General features: G+C 38.2%; 2 long non-coding RNA genes across 8 annotated transcripts; both read left to right on the forward strand.

The window, feature by feature from the left end:
• Positions 1-2,700: 2,700 nt before the first annotated feature.
• On the forward strand, positions 2,701-10,555 carry LOC121810371. Of its 7 annotated transcripts, none has more exons than XR_006052447.1 (4): positions 2,701-3,092; positions 3,216-5,268; positions 5,399-8,105; positions 9,909-10,555. It is a non-coding gene; the product is annotated as an uncharacterized LOC121810371 (long non-coding RNA). The 7 variants fall into 7 exon arrangements; XR_006052449.1 differs by having other exon boundaries at positions 9,950-10,555; XR_006052448.1 differs by lacking the exon at positions 9,909-10,555 and adding an exon at positions 8,174-8,398.
• A 9,432-nt stretch (positions 10,556-19,987) lies between these two features.
• On the forward strand, positions 19,988-26,798 carry LOC121810387. The gene is made up of 2 exons (XR_006052453.1): positions 19,988-24,297; positions 24,738-26,798. It is a non-coding gene; the product is annotated as an uncharacterized LOC121810387 (long non-coding RNA).
• The last annotated feature ends 859 nt before the right edge of the window (positions 26,799-27,657 follow it).

Below are 27,657 nucleotides of genomic sequence, written 5' to 3' on the forward strand. Positions count from 1 at the left end.
TTCTCCACGAGTAGGCTTCGTCACGTGACGCAATAATTTTTTTTTTTTTTTTAAATTCGAATTTAAATAATTTTTTTTGCATCAATTTGAATTTTTTTTGCATCAAGTAGTCCGCCTCGAAGTGAAGCGCATCCGTCTATACAAGAACGGTTATCTATTCGTGTAAGGACACGCGACTTTAGCGCCCACACCCAACTCCAACAGGATCTAATTGAGCACATTTGGGCAAACTTTGGCGGATGAAATTATTAAAATTGTGTAATTTTATTTTTGTAGGATTTTAATTGTGTGCTTTTTTTTTTTTTAAGTTTAAGTTGTAACTTTGTTTTAATGTCGTGTGTTTGTTAATAAAGTGTGTTTGTTTTTTTATTAAAGTGCGTTTTTTTAAATTGAATTGAGTTGGAAATAAAAATAAAAAATGAAATTGAATGAATAGTAATTTAAGGAACGGTTAAGGAACGGAGGGTTGCAGGTTCCGTTCCTTAGTTAAGGAATGAAGTAAAAAAGTACAGTGGGGCTCGCAAATAGTAGTTTAAGGAACGGTTTAGGAACGGTATAGGAACAGCGTTGTGGATGGCCTTAGGGAGCATCTTTTTCGGGCTACTAGAAGAAGTATCTACAGAATATTTTTGCTTTTACGAGTCTTGTACTCCCGCCGTCCCATGTTACTTGCTTTTCGGCTTCACAAACTTCTTACACTATTTATAGTTTAAGTTAGAATTAATGTATTTAATTAATATGTTAGTTTAAGTTAAAAGCTCTTTTATTAAGTGATGTCTCATTACACTTAAAATTCTAATTTAATTATACTAAAAAATCAATCCCAAATTTACGACCTAAAATGAAAAGTGCGAGTAACATGAGACGGATGGAGTATTTGTTTGGAATGAAGACGCTTATATGATTTATCTATTTCACACGATTCCAAGTTCCAACGATGTAGTACATTGATATATACCTTAAATGTGAAATAATAAAATCAATTAATTAAGTATTAACTAAAATAGTTATAAGTTAAATGTATGTATATACACTGAAATGTATAATTTTTTTTAAAAAATGAAATTAAATGCAAGAGTGAAGATTTAATCATTACTAATATGGTTTACTAGGTGAGAGTTGAAAAGCTAAAGTTTGGAGAGCACGAGAAAAATGCGCTCTGGTCTGGAGTTAGAGTAGAGCTATAAGACTTGAAAAGTTGTTAGGGTAGACTATATAAGGAAGACACAACATTTATCATATTCATTCTAATTCATGTTCAAGCTGTTTTCCTTCATTCTCATTCTTGTTCCATCTATTTTCAGTTGTAGAATTGTCACTACTAACAATGTAGTCTTAGTTGTAAAGTGGTTAATGATGAATTTAAAAAATTCATGTTCGAGCCATTACATTGTTCTTCAAAAAATCTATTTGCTTACCCTATGTGCAAACTTTATTCCATAACTCTAAATCTCTAATTCCTCTACATATGACAGTATGACACGTTCTTTTATAAGAATTTTTTGTATTTAGCTTTATATTTTCATTAAATTTTTAGATTTTGTACAGATAAAAAATAGTTATAATATACTTTTGTGGCCCATGTTTTAATCCAAGACCATGTATCTTAAAATTAATTTAGACATATACTGATAGGATGTTGTACCCTATCGAACAACAATAAAATACTCGAACGATTATGAAGAACAAGATAAACCCTAGTTTATGTGCTAGAGGTCATTTCCGCCAAAACCGAGAATGAGAATAAGTTTATACTTTATTTCTCAATGAATAAAAGAGTACATAGACCTCTAATTTATAGAATACAAACTAGACTCAATAAAGATAAAGATTGCATAAAAATAACTAAATAGAATAGAAGATATATTAAATAAAATAAAATCAAAAAGATATGTTGGAGATCTTGCGCGAGATATGTTTGACGAGATTCACAAGATTGAGGGTCCAATCATATACCAACCCGAATTTTGAGAGAATCGACAGCATGAAGATATACAACAAAAATTTTGGTGGCACGCATAATCATTAGCAACATCTTGTTCACTTAAATGAGATTAAGAGTAAAATAATTCTTTCATTCATTTAAAGGGACGGTGGAGTAAAATAATTCTTTCATTCATTTAAAGGTACTCCCACCGTCCGCAAATAAAGATTCTATTTTTCTATTTCGGCCCGTTTGTAAAGAGAAGTCTCGGTTTATTTTTACCGATATCATATTTTGACTAACCCATTCCATTCATATTTCATTTAAAATTATATCATTTTTTCCACCTATTTTTTTAACATTTCTAAATGATTACTAACTAAATGATAATTAGAAATCTAAAACAAAGAAAAAACAAATAGCAGTACTAAGAATGCTAATAAAGTAGACTAATAAATGATGAATTGGTAATTTTGAATTATCTGGCCCTTACCGAAAAAGGGCCTATTTATAATCCTATTGTAACAAAAAGGAAAAATATCATGTATTTTGAACGTTACCTTTCCGGCTTTTCCTACCAATAACTGATTTTTTACTATATTACTTAAATCGACTTATATAATTGATTTTTTTACTGTATTACTTAAACCGACTTATACGGAGTATATTATAAGCCGACTTATTTTGATCCAATTAATCCCAGCCGTCCATCTGCCGCCAACTCCAACTATATATTGTCAGACCTTCGGTATTTCTCCAAACCATCAATTGATCAATCTATACTTCTTCAGTTCTTCTGATTCCATATTTGTTTTTAATTTCTTGTGGTTTTGTGCTGCGATTTAGATTGGCGATTAGGTTTTGTGTAATCGATTGGATTACTTTCTCCGTGTGGTGCGATTTCTCTTAACCTCTCCCAATCTGGTATTGCGGCGAGGATACATGGGTTTCTGATCAATCTACTATCGAAGTTTCTGATTTGTATAGCTCGTTTGCTATGATTCTTCTTCGATTTGTTTTATTTGGTTATTTTCAACGATTGAAGGTCTAAGACTGTAATGGTTCAAGTTTTGACGGTCTTTTTATATCATATTGGTTCTCGGGGCTCACTTTCGTTTGCTTATGTAGTGCAATCGATTTGTTAGTTCGTGATCTTTCGAGTTAGAAGGTTAATTTTGTCTCTCTGCCTTTGTGAAGTTTTTCCATTTATTCTCCGAATTTGATACTTATCGGCAGTTGTTGGAAGATTAATTTACTCATTGTTTCCTCTTCTCTGGCCATGGATGTTCAGGATTGGTGAGCAGCCTCAAGATCACACTTGAATGAATTTATATGCAACTGAGTTTTTTCGTGATTTCCGTCCATCAGCCTTATGCCAAAAGTAGCTGACTCCCTGACTTGGTGTGGGGCTTTTTCCCCCAGTGTCTCCATAAATAAATTGGAATAGATTGTTTGGTATGTGAGTCATCTCTGGCTATGATAGTGTATATGGAGGGTGGCGGAGGGAGTATAGTATGGTATATTTTTGGATTTTATCTTCTACATAGGCATTCCCGGTGCTTAATCGTTATACTCTTCAATTTCCATTGTCTTACCAGTGGCTCTTTCTTAATCAACCTTCAGCGGAAGCCACTCCTCCTGGTTTGGTGCTTGGTTATTTTTACTGGTTTCATCAGTTTCTCTTTGTGCTGAGCCTCAACATGTGACAAGAGATGCAAAATAAATTGTGGTTCTGTTGAAGGTGGAGCTTAAGGTGGGCTAGCTTGGTCTGGCTGTTGGACATGGACCAATATTTGATGAGCGTTAACCGAGTATATGAAGGGTGGCAGAGGGAGTATAGTATTTTTCTACTGTCGTTTATCTTCTTGCTGGACATCTCCTTTGGTTATTGTAATGCTCTTGAATTTCCTGATTTCAGATATTTTGGTTCTTGAGTTTCCAGGAGAAGGCAGTTCTAGGCTTTGACAGTTTGACAGTGGGAGTGTAATATAGTATAGTATAGTGTTGTTTTCACTACCTGTTACCCTCCACCTTGACTTTTCCGTCCTTGTTGTTATTCTCTTTGATATCCAGTCTCCGACTCTTGGGTGGGTTCTTCATCAGGCTTCACTGGAAGACAGCTCTTGTTTGATGCTTGGCTAACTGTTCTTTTTTAATCTGTTTTTGTTTAATGTTTAGTCAATTTTTCTGGTTTGATGCTTGGTTAACTTTTTTTATGTGAAATGGTTGTTTATTTACCTATATGTGAATGTTGTTTTCAGCCTTTATTGCAGGTCGTTGACGTGGACCAATCTCTGATACTTGCATTTATGGTGTTTATGAAGGCTGGCCTTTCTCCTGCCATTTATCTTCTAGCTGTGCTTTCCCTTATCTTACTATTATGCTCTTTCCTCCAGATACCTGATCTTTGGATTGCTCTACCAGTTTTCCAGGAGAAGGACGCTCTTTGTTTTTACAAGGGGGTATAGTATAGTGTTCTTTTCTAATAACATTTATCTTCTACCTAGACCTCTCACTGCCTAAACTTTCCTGTGTTTATCGTTGTACTCTTCAATTTCCAGTATCTGAGGGTTGGGTACCTCTTAATCAACCTTCACCCAAAGGCAGTTTTCATGGGATGGCAGTTCTTGCTGATGCTCAACAGCTCTAGTATCTTTACTCTGTTTTATTAGTTTCTTTTTTTACATAGATGTGTGTAATGTTTCTGGCCTCACAGGACAAATTTTTTTATTCCATACACATCTCTGATGCTGGCAAAGATGGTGCTGGCATTGGGAGTACAGTAATTTTGTATGACGTTTTATCTTCTAGCTGACTTCACCATTGCTTAGCTGACTTCTCTTCAATTTCCAGATGTATGTTATATGTGTGGTTCTATCAGTAATAACGGGAAGGTGATTCTCACGTTTTATGATGTGGCAGTGGAAGGGAAGTATATTATCTTACTTCTGCTACATTTTATCCTCTTCCTGGATGCACCTGTGCTTATTGTTGTTCTCTTCAGTTTTCAGTGTCTATTCGGGTGGTTCTTAATCAGCCTTCACCAGAAGCTGGTTCGTACTTGGTTATCTTTGCTCTGTTTCAATAGTTCTTCTTTTGTGTAGGTTGTGGATGTTTCTTCTTTCGTACTTGGTTATCTTTGCTTTGTGTTACGTAGATGCAAAATAAGTTTTGATTCTGTTAGACTTGGAGCGTAAGGTTACACTATCTGGGCCTGGTTGTTGGACATGGACAAAAAATGTTGATGCCTTGATGGCATTTTAGTGTTTTTGAGGCTTGGCAGAGGGAGTATCGTATTTTTTATCGTCATTTATCTTCTAGCTGGAGTTTCCCATTGCTTACTGGTATGATCCTCAATTTCAAGATGTCTTCTTTTTGGGCTGTTCGATCAGATTTCAAGAGATGTTCTGTGTTTTTACAATGGAAGGAGTATACTGCAGTGTTTTTGTTTACTGTGTTTTATCTTCTATGCAGACCTTTCCAATGCTTACCGTTGTACTCTTCAATTTCCAGTTTCTGGTCGTTGGCTTAATCAACCTTCACGAAGAGAGTTCTGGTTTGATACTGGATTATCTTGTCTCTCTTTCATCAGTATTTTGTTTGTTACACAGATGTAGATTTTATCTTCTGCGTAGACATTCCTGGTGCTTACCGTTTTACTCTTCCAACTTAGTGTATTATCATTGGCTGGTTCTTAATCAACCTTCCGTGGAAGCTGGTTCTGGTTTGGTGCTTGGTTACTTTTACTCCGTTTCATCAGTTACATTTTGGTACATGGATACCGGGTTTGGCCTCAACATGTAACGGGAGGTACAGAATAAATTTAGTTCCGTTGAAGGTGGAGCCTAAGGAGGGGTATCTTGGTCTGGCTGTTGGACATGGTCCAATATTTGATACTGGCTTTGACCGAGCTTATGAAGGGTGGCAGGAGTATATTGTATTTTATACTTTCGTTTCTCACTGGACATTTCCTTTGTTTATTGTTATGCTCTTCAGTTTCGATGTTAGATATTTGGGTACTTCAGTTTCCAAGAGAAGGCAGTTCTGGGCTTTTACATTGTGACTGGGAGTATAGTATAGTGATATATCACTACCTCTTATCTTCTACCTAGACCTTCCCGCCCTTATTGTTGTTCTCTTTGATATCCAGTCTTTGACCATTGGGTGGGTTCTTTATCAGGCTTTCACTGGAAGGCAGTTCTAATTTGAAACTTTGATGCTTGGTTAATTTTTCCCTTTAATCTGTTCTAGTTTGAACTTTGATGCTTGGTTAACTGTTCCCTTTAATCTGTTTTGTTTGTTTACCTATATGTGTATATTGATTTCAGCCTTTGTCGCGGGTCTTTGAAGTGGACAAATCTCTGATGCTTGCATTTATGGTGTTTATGACGGGTGACATTACTGTCATTTATCTTCTAGCTGAGCTTTCTCTTTACTTACTATTATACTCTTCAATTTCCAGATGTCTGATCTTTGGGTTGTTCTATCAGTTCCTAGGGGAAGGCCGTTCTTTGTTTATACTGTTTGGCAGAGGGGGTATAGTATAGTGTTATTTTCTACTATTTTTCTTCTATATAGTCTTCCTTCATGTTTATGTTTACTCTTCAATTTCCATTATCTGAGTGTTGGTGGTTCTTAATCAACCTTCAACAGTTCACGCTGGAAGGCAATTCTTGATTGATGCTCGAGTATCTTTACTCTGTTTTGTAAATTTTTGTTTGCTACGTAGATGTGTATAGTGTTGTTTTTGTCTTCATTCAGTGACACGTGACAGGGAAAATAATTGCTTCCGTCAAAGTAGGAGCTTAAGTGTGACTGTCATTGTATGGTTGTTGGACACTGTTACATCTCTGATACTGGCAAGGATAGTGCTAATGGAGGGTAGCAGAGAGAGTACATTACTTTTCTACTGTCATTTATCTTGTAGCTGGTCTTTTCCTTGTGAATCTATCAGAGTAGGAGCTGATTGAAGGGCTATCTTTGCCTGGTTGTTTGACATGGGGCAATATTCAATGTTGGTATTTGAAGTGTTCACGGAGGGTGGTAGAGGGAGTATAGTAACTTTTGTATTTCATTCATCTTCGAACTGAATTTTCCCCTTACTTATTGCTATGCTGTTCATATGTCCAGATGCCTTATTCTTACTTTGTTCAATATGTTCTCAAGGAAAGGCAGATTGGTGTCCTACAAGGTGATATCGGGAGTGCATTATAATATTTTTCTGTGTTTATTGTTTTACATTCAATTCTAATTTTCTACAGTAATTTATCTTCTAACTGAACTTATCTTTTGCTTATTATTATGCTCTTTGATTTCCAGATGTCTCTGCATGGTTCTATAGGAAATTCGGTTCTGGGTTTGATAGAGAGTATAGTATGGTATCTTTAAGATGTTATCTTTTATGTTGACATTCCTGTGCTTATCATTATACTCTTTAATTTCCAGTGTCATATTATTGGCTGGTTCTTGATCAACCTTCAGTGGAAGCCATATCTGGTTTGATGCTTGGTTATTTGTACTCTATTTCATCAGTTTCTTTTTTTTGTTAAATTGGATATTGTGGTTGGCCTAAACCTGTGACAGATTTCACAAATAAATTTTGGTTCTGTTGAAGGTGGAGCTTAAGATGGGCTATCTTGGTTTGGCTATTGCCTGTTGGACACGAATCCATATTTAATGCTGGAGTTGACAGTATTTATGGGGGCGGTATAGTATTTTTCTACGTTGTTGTCTTCTTGCTGGACATTCCCTTTGCTTATTGTTATGCACTTCAATTTCCAGATGTCAAATATTTTGAGAAAGCAGTTCTGGGCTTTTACAATGGCAAAGGGAGTATAGTTTGATATCTTTTAGATTTTATCTTCTTTGTAGACATTCCCTGTTCTCATCGTTATACTTCTCAATTTCTAGTGTCTGAGCAGTGGCTGGTTCTGAATCAACCTTCAGTGGAAGCCAGTTCCAGTTTGATACTTGGTTATCTCTACTCTGTTTCATCAGTTCCTTTTTGTTACGTGGATATTGTGTTTGGCCTCGTCCTACGAGAGAAGATACGATCATACAAAATAAATTTGATACTGTTAAATGCGGAGATTGAGGTGGGCTATCTTTGTCTTGTTGTTGGACAGGATTAGGAACCAATCTTTGATATACTGGCCTTGACTGATTACACTTGGAGCTTGAGGTGAGCTATTTCACTTATTTACCTCAACTGTTTGCCTTCCTTGTTGTAACATGATCATTTTTCTTCAGCTTATGTATTCAAAGCTGACAAGGAACCGATGATTTCACTGACTAACTTCGTCCAACTAAGTGATCAATTTTCCTTATATAGCTAATGAACAAATTGTATGATTCTCCATGTGAACAAAATTTTCTTTGAACTTCAGTTTCCCCTTTTGTATCTTATTAACCAAAGAGATACGACTTTGCACTAGTATATGATATGGTAGTGATGACTGCAACTATTTCATATAAGAAAAATACAGTCTTGCATGGAGGAGGTAGATAGGGGGCTGGGTTGGTCAGTGATTCTTGGTTATGGAAGAAATGAACAACTAGTTGGCTCTCTACTTGAATCTATACGAACTTACTAGTCCAGTGAATCTATACGTGTGCTTTTACGTATACTTGTAGATAGGTAGAGTCGTGTAACTCTGCCTGTGTGCTGGGGTTTCCCTGCCACAGCCGGTCCCAAGCCCGGGAAAAGAGGAGGGGCGACAAAATAATGTAGTAAGGTGGCCTTTTTGAGTCTCTTTATTGTAGTTATAGTTCTTTGTATTATTGCATTACGGAAGCTCTTTTCTTTATTCCTTTACGTGTGTGGTGTATTTCCGTCTGCTTGATCTCTACTTGTGGTTATGTTTGGTAACTACCATTATAGTATTTTCTTATATTGCTTTTTGGGGACTGATATATCTTCCCATTTACCTGGAGGATTTACTCTAGTTGTATACGAAGTTTTGTAGTCGGGAAGGTTTTTACCTCTCTTAAAATCTGGTCTCCATCTGTCCCATGGCACTTTTCGCACTTTTCTGTTTCAGCTAGTTCTAAACTACTTACACTATTTCTATTTTAAGTAAGAATTATGTTATTTAATTAGTACCTCTGTCCCAGTTAAGATGACACATTTCTAAATCGGTACTGGATTTTAGAAGTTGTTGGTTAATGTAGTTAATTGGATTTTAGAAGTTGTTGGTTAATGTAGTTAATTGGAGAGAGAAAGGTGAGTGGAAATATGCCAGAAAGATAGTTGAATATTTAATTGGACTGAGAAAAAAGTGGTTAGGAGTATTAATTGGAAAGAGAAAGTTACTAACAATAGAAATGTGTAATCTTGATTGAGACAAACTACAAATGAAAGTGTGTCATCTTAGTTGGGATGGAGGGAGTAATATATTTGACTTAATTAAGTGTTCCCTTGTTAGTGATCTCTCATTACACTTAAAAAAAATGTTATGCTCTTGCTTACCCATATGCTCTTCAATTTCAAAATATTATGCCCTCTGTGTGGTTCTGCAATTTTCAGTGTGTACTTGGGTGGGTTCTTAATAAGCATTGACTGGTTTGATACTTGGTTACTTTGCTCCGTGTCCATAATAATTTTTCTGTTATGTGGTTTTTTTTGTCTTCTACACTCTTTGATAGGAGACACGAAATAAGTTCTGGTTCTGTTAAACTTTGAGCTTTAGGTGGGGCTATCTTGGCCTGGTTGTTGGACATTGTAGTTATTTATGGTGGCTGGAAAAGGGAGTACTGCATTTTGTACTGTCATTTAATTTCTTGCTGTACTTTCCCCTTGCTTACTGTTATTCTCTTCATTTTCAAGATGTCTGCTCTTTGGCTCGTTTGATCAGTTTTAAAGGGAACACCATTCTGTATTTTTACAATGTGGCGAGGGAGTACAGTGCAGTGTTTTTTTCTACTACATTCATCTTCTACACTTTCCCCATGCTTACTTACCAATATAGTACTCTTTAATTTACAGTGTCTATTCCCGTGCTTATTGATATACTCTTCAATGCATAGTCTCTCGGCCATTACGAAGATAAAGATGAGGGGAGTTGTCACCACTGTATTCGACACCAGTATTGAGGTTTGAGAGATCATTTGAGATGTGATTAGTAGCTCTCGAATCAGGATATCAAGAGCCAGTAAGCCCACCTTCGTAGCTGCATTTAAAGGGATATGTACTGGCGATTATGAGAAATACCTGCTGCACCAGGTTAGCAGAAGGTGTGTTGTAGAAAGAAGGTTGTTGTGCCTGCGAGGACTGTCCCCGTGGAGTCGACTATTGTTCATACCTATGCCAGAGAATCTATTTCCAGAGAACCTGCCCCCTCGGCCGCCTCTACCACACCAAAATCCACAGGATTCTCCCCTTCCAAAATGCTGCAAATTCTCTCTATATCATGTGAGAAATGATTGTCATTTGGCAATGTGAGTAGCCCTTGGCTGTGTGCCATCAGTATTGACACCAATCGCCTTGACACGAGGTAGATGTCACACTTGGTGATTGGCATGAGATTTTAGTAAATGTTTTTGTGTATTAAATGGAGAGAAAATATATTTTTATATATTAATGTAAGAGAACTTTATTTTAAAAGGATATGTGACATCATTTATAGGAAAAAATTTAAAGGAAAGTATAACATTTACTATTTTTAATTGAACAGTAACAAACCAGTTACAGTAAGACCTGCTGAAACGCGTATGGGTTCGGGGAAAGGATCCCCTGAATATTGGGTAGCTGTTGTTAAACCGGGGCGAATACTATATGAAATGGGTGGAGTAACCGAAAATTACATCCAGAAAGCCGTATGCTTTGGAAGAAGCTTGTACAGTTTGGGAAGGGGTTTTGATTGATCAAAAAGAGGAATCTACTTCAACCGATTCCCGATCTAATTAGATGTTAAAAAAAATTAGTGCCCGATACGGGAAGCACTTAAGTGGATTTTATTTTTTTAATGAATCCTAATTATTCCCATTCTCTATTATGGAATGAAGATGTGTGCGTATAAAGAAGCAGTATATTGATAAAGAAAGTTTATAGTATGAGTCGTTGATCGGATAAGTGAGTTACCGGACGAAATCATCATTTGCATTCTGTCCATGCTATATTTTAAGAGGAGTTGTGGCTACTGGTGTTCTTTTTCACTGATGGTCGGACTTATGGAAGCACACTCCTAATCTCGATTTTGGTTGCATTCACAACAAGAAACTACTAAAATCAAACACACTTCATGGAATGCAGACACTTGCAAGTATGTCAAAATGGTACATTCTTTTATTGAGGATTGCCTCAAGCTTTTCCTCAAAAAGTTCAAAATCTATCTCCACATAAACAATTCAACACAAGGCGTAGTCACCAAGTGGCTTAAATATATGTGGTCGAGACACATTGAGAGATTATATTTGAACTTCCTATGTTCGAAGGCCAAAGCAGAGAGTTGTCTTACAAGGTTTGCTAGGGGAGATAAGAAGACCAACAAAATATCTCAGGACTTTCTCTTAAAAATATGAATAGGAAGGAAGGAAGTCATCCCTATAAATACCTCAAAGTAAGGATGTCACTCCTTATGAGTTGTGGAAGGGAAGGAAGCCATCCCTACAAATACCTCAAAGTGTGGGGGATATTTGGCAAAGGTGATGGTTCCTTCGCCGAAAGAAGTTACAATCGGTCCTTAAACGGTAGATTGCATCTTTATTGAGTATGCACTTAAGAGTGATGCATATCGATTTGTTGTCTACAAGTCTGAAATATCGACTGTGACCGTAGGAAAAACAATCGTCTCAAAGAATGACATATTTCTTGAAAATATATTTCCTCGCAAAGACAATATTGTATCTAATTCTAAGAAGATAATTGAGAATGAAACTGCTAGTTCTAAATCAGTGGATGAAGAGCCAAAATTGCTCAATTGAACAAGGCCCGATCCAAATGATACAGTACTAAGACGTGGTAGTAGGGTCTAAACACCAAAGTCTTTTGGTGACGACTACATTGCTTTTATGTTGGATGAAGAACCAATGTCAATAAAAGTAGCCTTTGCTGGTCCAGACAAGCTGCATTGAAGAGAAACTGTTCAAAGCGAAATTGATTCAATTTTGCTAAATCACACTTGGGTGCTGGTTGATCTACCTGAAGGTGATAAACCTTTAGGATGCCAATGAGTCCTTAAAAAGAAGTTTAAGGTCGATAGAACAGTTGATAAATATAAAGCCGACTGGTAGTCAAAGGCTTTAAGCAAAATGAACGGTACAATTGCTTTGATACCTATTCACCTGTAACGAGGATTACATCAAGTCGACTGTTTCTCGCCAAACTGGTTAAGTCTCTCTATGGATTGAAACAAGCGTAAGTGCAATGATACTTGAAATTTGATAATGTGATGTTATCAAATGGGTTTAAAATCAACCAATGCGACAATGTGTCTACATTAAGAACACTAATAATGGATACATTATAGTATGTCTCTAAGTTGATGGTATGTTAATCATGGACAGTTACACCCAAGTGATTAATGATATGAAAACCATATTAAAGAGAAACTTTGACATGAAGGACATGAGTCTAGCCGATAAGATTTTTAGAATGAAAATCTAAGAAATTTCGAAGGAATCATCTTGACGCAATCTCACTATGTTGAGAATGTACTAAAGAGATTCAAAGCCTATGATGGCGTGTTGGCTAAGACGCATGTAGAGCTCAATGTTCACTCGAGCAAGAACAAGGGCGAGCCCGCTGCATAAGAAGATTATGCACGGGTCGTTGGGTGCATTACGAATTTGACTAATTGCACTAGATTAGACCTGCTTGCGCCGTGAACAAGTTGAGTCGGTACACGAGCAATCCAAACAAGGAGTATTGGAAAGCTTTTGTAAGAGTTTTGAGGTGCTTGAAGTATACTCAAAACCCGGGCTACAATTTTCGAGATACCTCCGGTACTTGAAGGGTACTGTGATGCGAACTGGATATCCGATAACAAAGACTCACTTTAAACAAGTGGAAATGTCTTTACTATTGGAGGTGGTGCTGTCTCATGGAAATGCATGAAACAGACATGTATAGCCGGTTCAACCATGAAATCATAATTCATAGCTTTAGATAAAGTTGGTAAAGAAGTCGAGTGGCTTAAGAACTTCTTTGAAGATATTCCATGTTGGTGTAAGCCAGTGCCTCTAGTGTTGATTCACTGTGATAGCTAAGTTGCTATAGGATGGGCAAACAATGGCTTGTACAATGGTAAGTCTCGACAGATTCGTCGACGACATAACACCATGAGACATTTGATCACAACAGAGGTGATTACATTTGACTATGAGAAGTCAATAGTTAATCTAGCGGATCCGCTAACCAAATGGTTAAACCGTGATCAATGAATGAACTGCTAGAGCGAATGAGTTTGAAATCCAAAAATTAAAGAATTATCATAGTGGTAACCCAACCAAGATGACTGGAGATCCCAAGAACTTGGTTCAATGGGAAAACTAAACTATGAGAGTTCGTGTGAAACACTCATCTATATCTATTCCCTAGAGAGCAATAGAGTGTTGACAAACTTTCCTAGTGGTGAAGTTAAGTCTATGACTTTTAATGATTCCTAAAGGATCTCGAGGAGATTGAGTTCTCAAAGGAGATCGAGTATGGCAAGATACTCGACTAGGAATCACCTATGTAAGTGTGAAGTGTGGCCGCTTCGTATAACACACTTATGAATCCAAAGTGGTGTCCAAGGTCGCAATGGACACAAAACGTGAGAACGGATGAGGTTGAAGTGTTTAAGTGTTGACATCATTGTTTCTGTGCACGCCGTGGAGGAATAGTTCAAAGCATCGCGCTACTAGGCCGCCCGTGTATCCGATGGTGTTGACTATGGATGGTTCAAAGCCAACAACTACCTATCCTTATGCTTATATACCTCTTGAGAGTTGAGCTTGTGTCTGCATACATATTCATTTGACAATTTTCACTCATATGGGATATTGTTGGAATCGTGTTTGATCAATGGAATTTGGCCAATAATAAATGTGACGAGACATTTAATTTTGTAAAGTTAAATGCAATAGCGACGATCTACTTTCGGAGTAGATGACCGTGATATATTCATTTTCTCCAAACCGATTCTCGGTGAGTGAGAAATTATGAATTAAAGTTTGTCACAATTACGAGCTATAAATGAGCTATGAGATAAAACCAAGGGATTAATTAAAAGAGTTAATTATCCCACATTGGTTGAGAGATCCTTATTAAACATGTATTTAATAAGATGAATTATTACTTGTAATAATTATCGTGGACTAAGATGAACGGTAGAGCCCACACGCGCATGATGCCTCACCGCGAGCCGTGAGGCACACTCTGTGCACCATGTCTTGTGACTCCTGCTCAGTGCACCGTGTCCCATGACCCGTGCCCCGTCTGCCGGGTGCCATGTGTCAAAAGGTCCACGATGGACCCGATGCATAGCGGGTGCCAAAAGGTCCACGACGGATCCCGACATACAGCGGGTCCCAAACGGTCCATGATGGACCCCGATGCATAGCGGGTGACAAAAGGTCCCCGATGCATCGTGTGCCAAAAGGTCCACGATGAATCCCGTCGTGTAGCGCTTCCAGATGCATCATGCCTCTCTAGCTCCCGTAACGGCTTGTAACCCCCGGCGGTTACAGTTAAGCCATCATGACACACATAATGGCCGTTGACTCCATCAATGCCCAATGTTTGGACTTGGCCTATAAATAGACATGCATCCATTGCATTCTCTACACAACAATATATTGCATATCATTTTGCATAGCTCCCTCTCTCTCTCTGCATAGTCTTCCGTCGAAGCTCTGCCCTCGCCATCATCCAGTTCACCGGAGCTTGTCCCGTCTGCGGTGCTGCAACGAACAAGACGAAGTCGTTTTATCTTTGGGGACGACACGCCAATCCGAGAGCACTATCGGGGCGTATCTTGTCTTGCGGAAAGAGGACTCCTCGACTCGGCTTACAACTTATTTACGGTTTACAGTTTCGATTATTGTTTAGTTATTTCAATTCAGTTTATTGTACTTTTATCTTCATTCTTCATTTGGGTTGTATTACGCCCGGTTAGTGTATCTTTGTACCTAAGTTAAATCAAAGAAGACCAACAATCGCAAGACGAGATATACTTGCCGTTGAAGAAGAAGATGGACTTTAAACTGAATCTAAAGCTTTCGAAACTAATACCTTAACATGGAGATGGATCCCGTCGTTGTGTTCCCCGTCGCTGCTTTCCCCGACTCCAACACTGACGTGCCCACTATTCCCCCGCTGGGCTCTCGTCGGGTCCCCGCCGTGCCCAATGTTCCTCGTCGAGTCCACGCCATTACCGCGACTCCCTTCGGGTCCCCGCTGTAACTGCGACTCCTGTCGAGTCCACATCATTACCCTTGATTACCCAAGCGCCATGGGCGTTTACTAACCCATTTTGGTCGCTGGTGCATCCACCTTGGGTGGCACCAATGGTTCCACATTAAGTGGTTCTATGAGATCCTTAATTGGATCGTGTGTTGAGTCCTTTGGGATCAATACGAGTGTTGGAGCCTTCGGGGCTAACACGCAAATTGACGGTTCCACTATTAGTGGTTCCGTGAGATCATCCAATGGATCAAGTGTTGAGGCCTTCGGGGTCAACACGTGTGTTGGGGTCTTAGGGGCCAACACGAGAACTAATGGTTCCACGTCTGGTGGCTCCATAGAATCCTCTAATGGATTGAGTGTTGGGACCGTCGGGTCCAACACGAGAGTTGATGCCTTTGGGATCAACACGACTGACTCCAATGTGGGGGGAGAGACCTTGTGGATGGTCAATGATCGGGAAGTTCTACGGGACGTCTCCCGTCATCCCCATGGTTAGGGTCCTTGGGCATGTCCCATTTGTCCCAAGGGACGTCTCCCGTTTGTCGGGAGACATCTGGGTCCCGTTCGTGCCTTAGAATATGTCGAGAGACATTTGGCACACGCCAGTTCCTTAGAAAATGTCGGGAGACGTTAGACACTCGTATGTTCCTAGGAAATACCGAGAGACGTATGACACACATCCGTGCCATGGGAAATGTCGGGAGCAAATTTTGCACCCGTCAGTCTTCCGTTCGTCAGGAGACAAGGGCTCCCATCCGTGCTTTGGGAAATGTTAGTAGACGTTTTGCACCCGTTAGTCTCCCGTTCTTCGGGAGACATGTGGAAACATTTGGCTCCCGTTCGTGTCATGAAAAAATGTTGGGAGACATTTGACACCCGCCCATTCCATGGGAGATGTAGGGAGACATTCTACACTCGTCTGTCTCCTTGTAGATACGAGAGACATTTGGCACCCGTCCATATGTTGGGAGAAAGATGACTCCAAGTTGAAGCCATCAACCAAGATGTTTGGTGGAGCCAACTTCATCAAACATGCCAAATGCAACATAGCCGCCATGGTAACTAAGGAAGTCAACCACGTCGAGAACAAATGTGGTTGGTATATCGACTCGGGCGTTACTGCGCACATGTGTGCCGATAGATGTAAGTTCTAAACTTACAAGACTGTTGAGGGGAGAAAGCTCAACATGGAGAACCAAGCCTCGTCCAAATGTGTCGACTTTGGAGATATAGTCCTCAAAATAACGTCTGACGTGACAATCACTATGAAGGAAGTGCTACATATCCCGGAGATACACAAGAACCTAGTTTTTGGATCAATACGTGTAAATAAGGGTTTTAAACATGCATTTGAGTCTAATAAGTTCTTTGTGTATAAGTTTGGAAAACCCATCGGAAAATGTTATGTAACCGATGGTCTGTTAAACAAAGTGTAACGGCTATTCGCCGTGTTGAAAAGCCATTGGCTATTAATGAAAATGCTAATACTTCCTCCTATTTGACTGAGTGTTCAAATTTGTGGTATTATAGATTAGGACATGTGAGTCTTAATGATATAAACGGTTAGTAAACTTGGATTTACTAAAGATAAATGAAGTCAATACACAAACAAATGTGAGATTTGTCTTGAGGGAAAAATGCCTAAGTTACCGTTTTATTTTGTTGAACGAAACACGAAATCCTTTGAATTAATTCACACCAATGTATGTGATTTAAAGTTTGTGCAAACCAGAGGTGATAAAAAGTACTTTATCACGTTCATAGATGATTGCACGAGATATTGCTATCTTTTAAGAAGTAAAGATGAAGCAATTGAAGCGTTAAAAAAGAACGAAGTTGAGAATGAAGATATAAAATCAAAATGATTCCAAGTGTTAGAGGAGGCGAATACATAGCCTCGTTTGAGAAATTATACAACACAAGTGGTATAATTCATCAAACGACTACTCAATATTCACCACAATCTATTGGCGTTACAGAACGGAAAAATCAAACTCTGAAAGAGATGATAAATGCGTTGTTGATTGGTTCAAGGATGCCCCAGGACATGTGGGGGAAGCTGTTTTGACAGCCGACTACATCCTAAACAAAATCTCACTCAAAAGTAAGGATGTCACTCCTTATGAGTTGTGGAAGGGAAGGAAACCATTCCTACAAATACCTCAAAGTGTGGGGGATATTTGGCAAAGGTGATGGTTCCTCCGCCGAAAGAAGTTACAATCGGTCTTGAAACGGTTGATTGCATCTTTATTGGGTATGCACTTAAGAGTGGTGCATATCGATTTGTTGTCTACAAGTCTGAAATACCCACTGTGACCGTATGAACAACAATCGTCTCAAGGAATGACATATTTCTTGAAAATATATTTCCTCACAAAGACAAGGAAAATATTGTATCTAATTCTAAGAAGAGACTTGAGAATGAAATTGCTCGTTCATCGCTGCCCCTCTTTATCGTGGGACACATTTGTTCAAGAGCTCTTGAAACGTTTTGGTGATACCAAAACCGCGTCACCAGCAATTCATCCAAGTACAACAGTGACGATATTGTTATTGTCCATGTTTCCAAAAACCAGCCAAAAATTCCACCCACCGAACAATAGTACTGCAGCTATCCTACTCACCGTGACAACACCATTGCTGCACTCTAGTCCACCTACAATAGCCCGTCACGAGATACCAGCTATTAAAATGTCTACAAACCACCCTGATCTCGGTACCACTAAAGACAATAGCGCGCCCCTGCCCCTTCCAGTACAACATGCCTTTCTACCTCCAGTCCGTAAGACTCTACCACCTTCTACCACACTGCCTACACCAGTCACGGTGACAGCACCACTGCTGTCTGCCAGCCCCAATATTATGCAGTTTCGGTCTTTGTTCCCAGAAAATAAATACATGTACTCACACTTTATGAGTAAGGCTGAGATACATATTCACAAGGTTCATATATATGGACCAACTTCAAGTACAATTTTCTCATCAAGTTCAACTCTAAGTTTTTTAATTTGTGATCTGATCGAATTCTCATTACTAAAAAATATTTTGTACGTGATGCTCGGTTTGTATTTAGAAATTCTTCAATCTATACACATCCACATTATTATTTATATTTCTTGCAATTGGATCGATGGCAATTCATCAAGAATGCTTTGTTGTTTTCAAATAGTATTTTTTAATTTATACTAATATTTCTTGCATTGGAGCGATGTTAGCTGGCATTGCTAATTTTTTGGTTGTCTTTGTTCCTCTATCAAATCTAATTTAAAACAATATAAATATTAAATTTTTTATAGTTATAATACATGGGTCCTCTCTAATGCTTATAACACCATAATCCAAACTAAGACTAAATCTACACCCTTAGATTTTGAAATGAGTGGATGAGATTAAAACTCACAAATTTTAATAAATAGTAGACAAAATCTCAACAAAATGGTAATATCGTCATTATGTTATCATATGATAATTTTCGTTGATGTTTTTTTATATCAACATAGTATATTACAAATATCAACAATATGACATGAGAATATCAACACAAGTATATCAACACAATTTATTGATATTTGCATACACTATATTGAGATTTTTTTTGCATTTGTTGATAAAATCTGCTTATCAACATGTACGAAAATTGATATAATTTATCAAAATTTCATCACCCGAACATCGTCGGAACATATACAATTGAGATCTCATTGAAATCCTTATAAAAGTATCTTTAATTTGATATATTTTTGGTAAAAAATAATTTAAATCGAGAGAGTTATGCAAATTTAAAGTTTAAGATGATCTTGATGAGAGAGAATTCACATTAATACCAGTTTATTTAATAATTTTTTTATTCAAAATATAATTCATGTGACATTATTTCAACCACTAGATCTCCTAATCTAATAATTAAGATTTGCTGACTAAGATTTAATCTTAATTTATGATTGCTAATTAATAAGCAATTGATTACTATCCATAATACGTGCGGTGATATATATTATAGATTAATATATAAAGGATTTACTAATTTATATATTCATGCGTGCTCAATAAGTCAATATACTACTCCAATTTCACTTGGAGGCAAAATCAATAAGAAATTAATATATATGTAATGTTTAAGATAAAAACCTCATATTCTATTCCACGAATTTTAAGAAAGTTCTGTTTATTCATCTATTAAAAAAGAAAATTAAATAAGATATACTTCCTCCATTTTATAAAATAGTGCAACTGATAGTTAAGGATAAATGAAATAAGAACTTCTAAATTATTTATTGTTTATACTGAGTTCTAATGAAAAGAAAATTTGAATACTAATGAGAAAAAATAATACTACCAGGATACTAATAGAGTAGATTAGCTTGAATAATTGGTAATCTTGAATAATCTGTCACTTACCAAAAAGAGCCAAAGAAAAAAAAACGCATATGGAAAATCTGTAAACCTGGGCTGTAGTATTAATAAAGATGTTTTTAATTGTTTTTTACACGAAAGGAAAATATCAACTATTTTTTGGTGTGTTACCTAATCCTAGTATCCTACCAACAATTAGATTTTAATAGGAGTACTATAAACCGACTTATTTTGATCCAATAAATCCCAGCCGTCCATCTGCCGCCAACTACACCTATATATATATATATGACACCTTCTGTAAATAACGCTAACCATTCCTCTGTTCTTTTTCGGATTTCATGTTTGTTTGTGCTGATATTTAGATTGGCGATTAGGTTTTGCGTTCCCTCTTAACCTACCTTTTGTGTTTACGATCGGATTACTATCTCTGTGTGGTGCGATTTCTCTTAACCTTCCCAATTAGGTATTGCGGCGAGGATAGATTATCCAGCGGAGGGTTTCCGTTCAACCTACTCTTGACGTTTCTGATTTGTGTCGATTGTTTGTTGTGATTCTTCTACGGATTGGATTATTTAGTTATTTTCAACTATTGAAGATCCAAGGCTGTTATGGTTACTTGACGGTCTTTTATATCGTGATCCCTTCTCGGGGCTCACTTTCGTTTGTTTATGTAGTGCAATCGATTTGGTAGCTCGTGATCATTCGGGCGAGAAGGTTAAGTTTTTGCCTCTTTGTCTGTTTGGAATTCTTTCCAGTTCATTCTCCGAGTTGATAGTTATCGACAGTTGATGGAAGTGCTCATGCTTTGATTACTTTCCTCATTGTTTTCCTCTTCTTTGCTCTTCTCTGGTGAGCAGCCTCAAGATCACACATGAATGAGGATAAATTTCTTATGCACAATTCTCTGACTTGGTGTCTCCATAAATAAATTGGAATAGATTGTTTGGTATATGGACACGGACTCATCTCTGGCAATGACAGTGTCTATGGAGGGTTACCGTTATACTCTTCAATTTCCATTGTTTTAGCATTGGCTGGTTCTTAATCAACCTTCCATGGAAGCCAGTTCTGGTTTGGTGCTTGATTATATTTTCTCCGTGTCATCAGTTTCTTTTTTTACATGGGTACTGTGTTTGGCCTCGACATATGACAGGAGATGCAAAATAAATTTTTTACTGTGCTGAAGGTGGGCTATCTTGGTCTGGTTGTTGGACATGGACCAATATTTGGTGCTGGTGTTGATCGAGTTTATGAAGGGTGGCAGAGGGAGTATAGTATTTTTCTATGTACTGTCGTTTATCTTCTACCTGGACGATTCCTTGGCTTATTGCTATGCTCTTCAATTTCCTGATGTCAGATATTTAGGTTCTTCAGTTTTCAAGAGAAGGAAGCTCTGGGCTTTCACAGTGTGACAAAGGGAGTATAGTATTTTTTCACTACCTCTTGTCTTCTACCTAGAATTTCCCATCCTTATTGTTATTCTCTTTGATATTCACTCTCTGAACAATTGGGTGGGTTCTTCTTCTGGCTTCACTGGAGTCTGGGAGGCAGTTCTAGTTTGATGCTTGGTTAACTGTTCTCTTGTAGCTGTTTATTATTTGATGCTTGGTCAATTTTTCTGGTTTGATTCTTGGTTAACTTTTTTATGTTTGATCTGTTTGTTTATTTACCTATATGTGAATATTGTTTCAGCCTTTGTTTCTGGTAGTTGGACGTGGACCAATCTCTGGTGCCTGCATTTATGGTGTATGATGGGTGGCATTTAGCCTCTCATTTATCTTCTAGCTGTGATCTCTCTTATCTTACTATTATGCTCTTCAGTTTCCAGATGCCTGATATTTGGGTTGCTCTACCAGTTTCCAGAGGAAGGCCGTTCTTTGTTTTTCCTGAGGGAGTATAGATAGTATGCTTTTCTAATAAATTTTATCTTCTACCTCGACTTCCCGCTGCCTAGACTTACCCCGTGTTTATCGTTGTACTCCTCAGTTTCCAGTGTGTGTTCGGTAGTCTTAAGCAACCTTCATCCGAACGCAGTTTTCAACAGAAGGCAGTTCTTGCTGGTGCTTGAGTATCTTTAGTTTTTTCTCTGTTTTTTGTTTTTCACATAGATGTGTATAGCGTTCTTGGCCTCATCCATTGACATGTGTCAGGACAAAAAAATGATTCCACACACATCTCGGATGCTGGCAAAGATAGTGCTGGCATTGGGAGCAACATTATTTTTCTATGATGTTTATCTTCTGGCTGACCTCTCCACTGTGAACCGTTATGCTCTTCAATTTCCAGATGTATGTTACTTGTGTGGTTCTATCAGTAATCAAGGGATGGTGATTCTCAGGTTTCATTGTGTGGCAGTGGAACTAAGTTTAGTATCATACTTCTTCTACTGCATTTTATCGTCTTCCTACAGATACCTGTGCTTATGGCTGTTCTCTTCAGTTTTCATTGTCTATTTGGGTGGGTGGTTCTTTATCAACCTTCAGTGGAAGCTGGTCTGTATTTGGTTATCTTTGCTCTATTTCAATTGTTCTTCTGTTATGTGAATTGTGGATATTTTCTTCTTCACTCTTTGATAGGAGATACGAAATAAGTTTTGATTCTGTTAGACTTGGAGCTTAAGGTGGGGCTACCCACTATCTTGGCCTGTTATGGACCAAAATGAGATGATGGCGTTGTAATATTTATGGGGCTTGGCAGAGGGAGTATCGTATATATTTTGGGTTGTTCGGTCAGTTTTCAAGGGGTGCCGTTCTGTGTTTTTACAATGGAGGGAGTATACTTCAGTGTTTTGTCTGCTACATTACATAGGCCTTTCCAATTATTATTGTTATAATATTCACTTTGCAGTTTCTGTTTGTTGGCTAGTTCTTAATCAACCTTCACCGAGCGAGTTTCGGTTTGATGCTGGATAATCTTTTCTCTGGTTCATCAGTATTTTATTTGTTACATGGATGTTGATTTTAACTTCTGCGTAGACATTCCTGGTGCTTACCGTTGTACTCTTCCATTCCTAGTGTCTTACCATTGGCTGGTTCTCAATCAACATTCTGTGGAAGCCAGTTCTGGTTTAGTGCTTGGTTACTTTTACTCCTTTTCATCAGTTTTATATTGTTACATGGATATTGGGTTTGGCCTCAACATGTGACAGGAGATGCAGAATACATTTTGATTTTGTTGGAGGTGAAGCTGAAGGTGGGCTATCTTGGTCTTGCTGATGGACATAGACCAATATTTGATGCTGGCATTGACCGAGCTTATGAAGGGTGGTAGGAGTATATAGTATTTTTATACTGTCGTTTGTCTTCATGCTGGGCATTTCCTTTGCTTCTTGTTATGCTCTTCAGTTTCCTGATGTCAGATATTTGGGTTGTTCAGTTTCCAAGAGAAGGCAGTCTTGGCTTTTACATTGTGACAGGGAGTATAGTATAGTATTTTTTCACTACCTCTTATCTTCCACCTAGACCTTCCTGTCCTTATTGTTGTTCTCTTTGGTATCCAGTCTCTGACCATTAGGTGGTGGATTCTTCATCAGGTTTCACTGGAAGGCAGTTCTAGTTTGAACTTTGATGCTTGGTCAACTGTTTTCCTTAATCTGTTATTTTGTTTGGTGCTTTGTCAATTTTTCTGGTTTGATGCATGGTTAACTTTTCTATGTTTAATCGGTTTGTTTACTTAGCTACATGTGTATATCAATTTCAGCCTTTGTCGTGGGTCATTTACGTGGACCAATCTCTGATGTTTGCATTTATGGTGTTTATGAAGGGTGGCATGTATCCTGTCATTTATCTTCTAGCTTAGCCTTCTCTTTACTTACTTATGCTCTTCAATTTCCAGATGTCTCATCTTTGGGTTGTTCTATCAGTTTCCAGGGGAAAGCCATTCTTTGTTCAAACTGTGTGTCAGAGAGAGTATAGCATATGGAGTATTATTTTCTACTACTTTTTTTCTTCTTTATAGACTTTCCTCGTGTTTGTTGATACTCTTTAATTTCCAGTATCCGAGTGTTGGGTGTTTTATTATTATCCATCAACGGAAGGCAGTTTTTGTCAGAAGGCAGTTCTTGCTTGATGCTTTACTCTGTTTTGTAAATTTTTTGTTTGCTACGTAGATGTGTATAATAATGTTTTTTTCCTCACCCAGTGATGTGATAGGACAAAATAATTGCTTCCATCATAGTAAGAGCTTAATTGGGACTGTATGGAGGGTAGCAGAGAGAGTACAGTATTTTTCTGTCATTTATCTTCTAGCTGGACTTTCCCTTTACCTACTGTAATGCTCTTCAAGGGAAGGCAGCTCAGGGCTTTTACAGTGCGACAGAGGGAGTTTAATGCACCATTTACTTGTTACTACATTTTATCTTCTACCTAGACGTTCCTATGCTTATTGTTACACACTTTAATTTTCAGTGTCTTGTGAGGGCGATTTGCAACCAGACTTCCATGGAAGGCTGTTCTGCTTGGAACTTTTCCGTTTGTTTTTGTTTCTTATTGATCTGGATATTGTTTTTGCCTTCACCCATGTGACAGGAGTTCTATCTAAGTTGGAGCGTAAGATGAGGCTACTTGGGCTGGTTGTTGAACTTGGACCAATCTCTGATGGAGTATAGTATTTTACACCAATCTCTGATTAAGTATAGTATTTTTCTATGGTCATTTATCTTCTAGCTGGAGTTACCCCTTGCTTATTGCTATGCTCTTCAGTATCCAGTTGTTTGATCTATTAGTGGTTCTTTCAGTTTTAGGGCTTCACAACGTGGTTTATTGTGTTAGAATTTCTTCTATCTTAAACTTTTCTCAGTGCTTATCATTATAACCTTCAATTCCCAGTGTCTGATCTTCTTTGTGTGGTTCATTATCAACCTTCACTGGAAGGCTGTTCTTGTTTAATGCTCAGTTATGTTTGTTATGATTTTTTGTAATAATGTGTATGTGGATGGTGGATATTGTTTTCAGCTAGGAGATGCAAGATAAGCTTTGATTCTTTTCAAGTATTGTATAGGGTTTTTCTCTACTATATTTCATCTCCTATGTAGACTTTCCCATGCTTATCGTTATACTCTTCAATTTCCAGGCTCTGGTCATTGGATAATTTTTAATCAACCTTCACCAAGAGGCAGTTTGGTCAGAATTTTGCTCTGTTTCATCAGTATTTTGTTTGTGACATAGATGTGGATATTGTTTTCGGCCTCACCCTGTGACAGGAGATACAAAATAAGTTATGTATCTATCAGAGTAGGAGCTGAATGACGGGCTATCTTCGTCTGCTTGTTGGGCATGGGCCAATATTCAGTGTTCACGGAGGGTGGTAGAGGGAGTATAGTGCTTTTGTATTATAATTCATCTTTTAGCTGGATTTTCCCCTTTCTAAGTGCTGTGCTGTTTACATCTCCAGATGCCTTTTTCTTACTTCGGTCAATATGCTCTCAAGGAAAGGCGGATTGGTGTTCTACAATGTGATAGAGGGAGTGCATTATAATATTTTTCTGTGCTTATGGTTTTACAGTCATTTCTACAGTAATGTATCTTCTACCTGGACTCATCTTTTGCTTGTTATTATGCTCTTTGATTTCCAGATGTCTGATCTCCACATGGTTCTATAGGAAAGTCGGTTCTGGTTTATTCTGTTTGATAGAGAGAGTATGGTATCTTAAAGATGTAATCTTTTACGTAGATGTTCATGTGCTTATCATTATATTCTTCGAATTCGAGTGTCTTATTGTTCGCTGGTTCTTGACCATCCTTCAGTGGAAGCCAGTTCTGGTTTGATGATTGGTTATTTATACTCAATTTCATCAGTTGTTTTTTTGGTTTAATTGGATATTGTGTTAGGCCTCAACCTGTGACAGGATTTACAAAACAAATTTTGGTTCTGTTAAAGGTGGAGCTTAAGATGAGGCTCTCTTGGTCTGGCTGTTGGACACGAATCAATCTTCGGTGCTGGAGTTGACAGTGTGGGGGCAGAGGGAGTATAGTACTTTTCTAGGTTGTCTTCTTCTTACTTGACATTCTCTTTGCTTTGTTTTGCACTTTTCAATTTCCAGATGCCAAATATTTGGGTTCTTCAGTTTCCAAGAGAAGGCAGTTCTGGGCTTTTACAGTGGCAGAAGGATTATAATATGATATCTTACATTACATGTGCTTATCATTATACTCTTCAATTTCTTGTCTGAGCAATGGCTGGTTCTTAATCAACCTTCAGTGGGAGCCTGTTCCGGTTTGATTCTTGGTTATCTTTATTCTGCTTCTTCAGTTCCTTTGTTACATGTTTATTTTGTTTGCCCCAGCCCTACAACAGTAGATACGATCACACAAAAGAAATTTGATTATGTTAAACATGGAGATTGAGGTGGGCTATCTTTGTCTGGTTGTTGGACAGGGACCAATCTTTGAGACTGGCGTCACTTATTTCACTTGGGAGCTTGGGGTGAGATATCTCACCTATTTACCTCGATTCAAGCTTCCTTGTTGTAACGTGATCCTTTTTCTTCGGCTTATGTGTTCAAAGCTCACAAGAAACCATTTGACTAACTAGCATCGTCACATTAATTGTTCAATTTTCCTTATATAGCATCGACACATTAATTGTTCAATTTTCCTTATATAGCATCGACACATTAATTGTTCAATTTTCCTTGCATGACTGCAGTTATTTCATATTAGAAAAGTGCAGTCTTGCATGGAGGAGGTAGATATGGGTCTGGTCTGGTCTGGTCTGGTCTGGTCTGGTCTGGTCAGGTCAGGTCAGGTCAGGTCAGGTCAGGTCAGGTCTTGAATCTTGGTTATAGGTGAAATGCACAACTAGTTGGTCTACTGAATCTATATGAACTTCTTAGTCCATTGAATCTATACGTGTGCATTACGTAATATTTGTGGATAGGTAGGGTCGTGTAACTCTGCCGGTGTTCTGGGTTCCCTGGCACAGTCGGTCCCAAGTCCGGGAAAAGAGGAGGGGCGACAAAATAATGTAGTAAGGTGGCCTTTATGAGTTCTTTTTCTGATGATGATTTTCTCTTCCAGACATTTACTAAATTCTCGTACTCCATGTACTACTACTATTGCATTACGGAAGCTATTTTCATTGAGTGACGCTAAATGGCCATATTATCAATAATAGGATTTTTTTAATTTAAAATCCATTACTTTTCTGTACTATTCAAATTCACAAAGTAATCATGTCTCTCGATGTACTTTATTGAAAAAAAAAGGGAATTTGTTTTTTTATTGAATTTAAGTGATGACTTAGGGCATCAGTAACCCCGTCCCCATTTCCGGCCCCAAGTCCCCTCCACGTCATCATTCCTCTACAGTTGCGGCCCAGGCCCCAACTGCTGTAACCCTGCAGGTTGCGGCCCAACTGCTGTAACCCTGCAGGTTGCGGCCCGGGCCGCAACTAATAAATGACACTATTCACAACTCCAACCTATTTTGAAAGTAAAATAAAAAAACGCTGTAAATTTATAACATGGAAAATTTAATTTCATCGAATACTGTAAAATTACAACGTATAAATTTTCAAACTGAAAATAAAATACATGAAAACATAACGTCAATGCTGGAAAACGTTGTTGCGAGTCCAAATTTCTTCGATTAGATCGGCTTGGAGGTGAGTGTGTTGTTCCTCTTGGCGCATCGCAGCTGAACGAGCCATGACATTGCGGATGTCGTGAGGAAGGCCTTGCACGGGCGGCTCGGTGACAACGTAGTTACTCCCGGTGCTGGCGAGCGGATCGTCGCTCCACAAAGTGACGTTATCTTGTTCGTCCTCAACGATCATGTTATGCATTATGATACATGCATACATTGTGTCGGCGATGTTTGACCGCTGCCAACCACGTGCCGCTCCTTTCACGATAGCCCACCGCGCTTGGAGGACTCCGAATGCACGCTCGACATCTTTCCGAGCCGCCTCTTGCCTTTGGGCAAACATTGCCCTCCGATCGGTTGTCGGAGCTGTGATAGTCTCCGATCGCTCGACATAATTTCGAATTTAA

The sequence above is a fragment of the Salvia splendens genome, chromosome 1 (assembly GCF_004379255.2).
Source record: "Salvia splendens isolate huo1 chromosome 1, SspV2, whole genome shotgun sequence".
Lineage (NCBI taxonomy): Eukaryota > Viridiplantae > Streptophyta > Magnoliopsida > Lamiales > Lamiaceae > Salvia > Salvia splendens.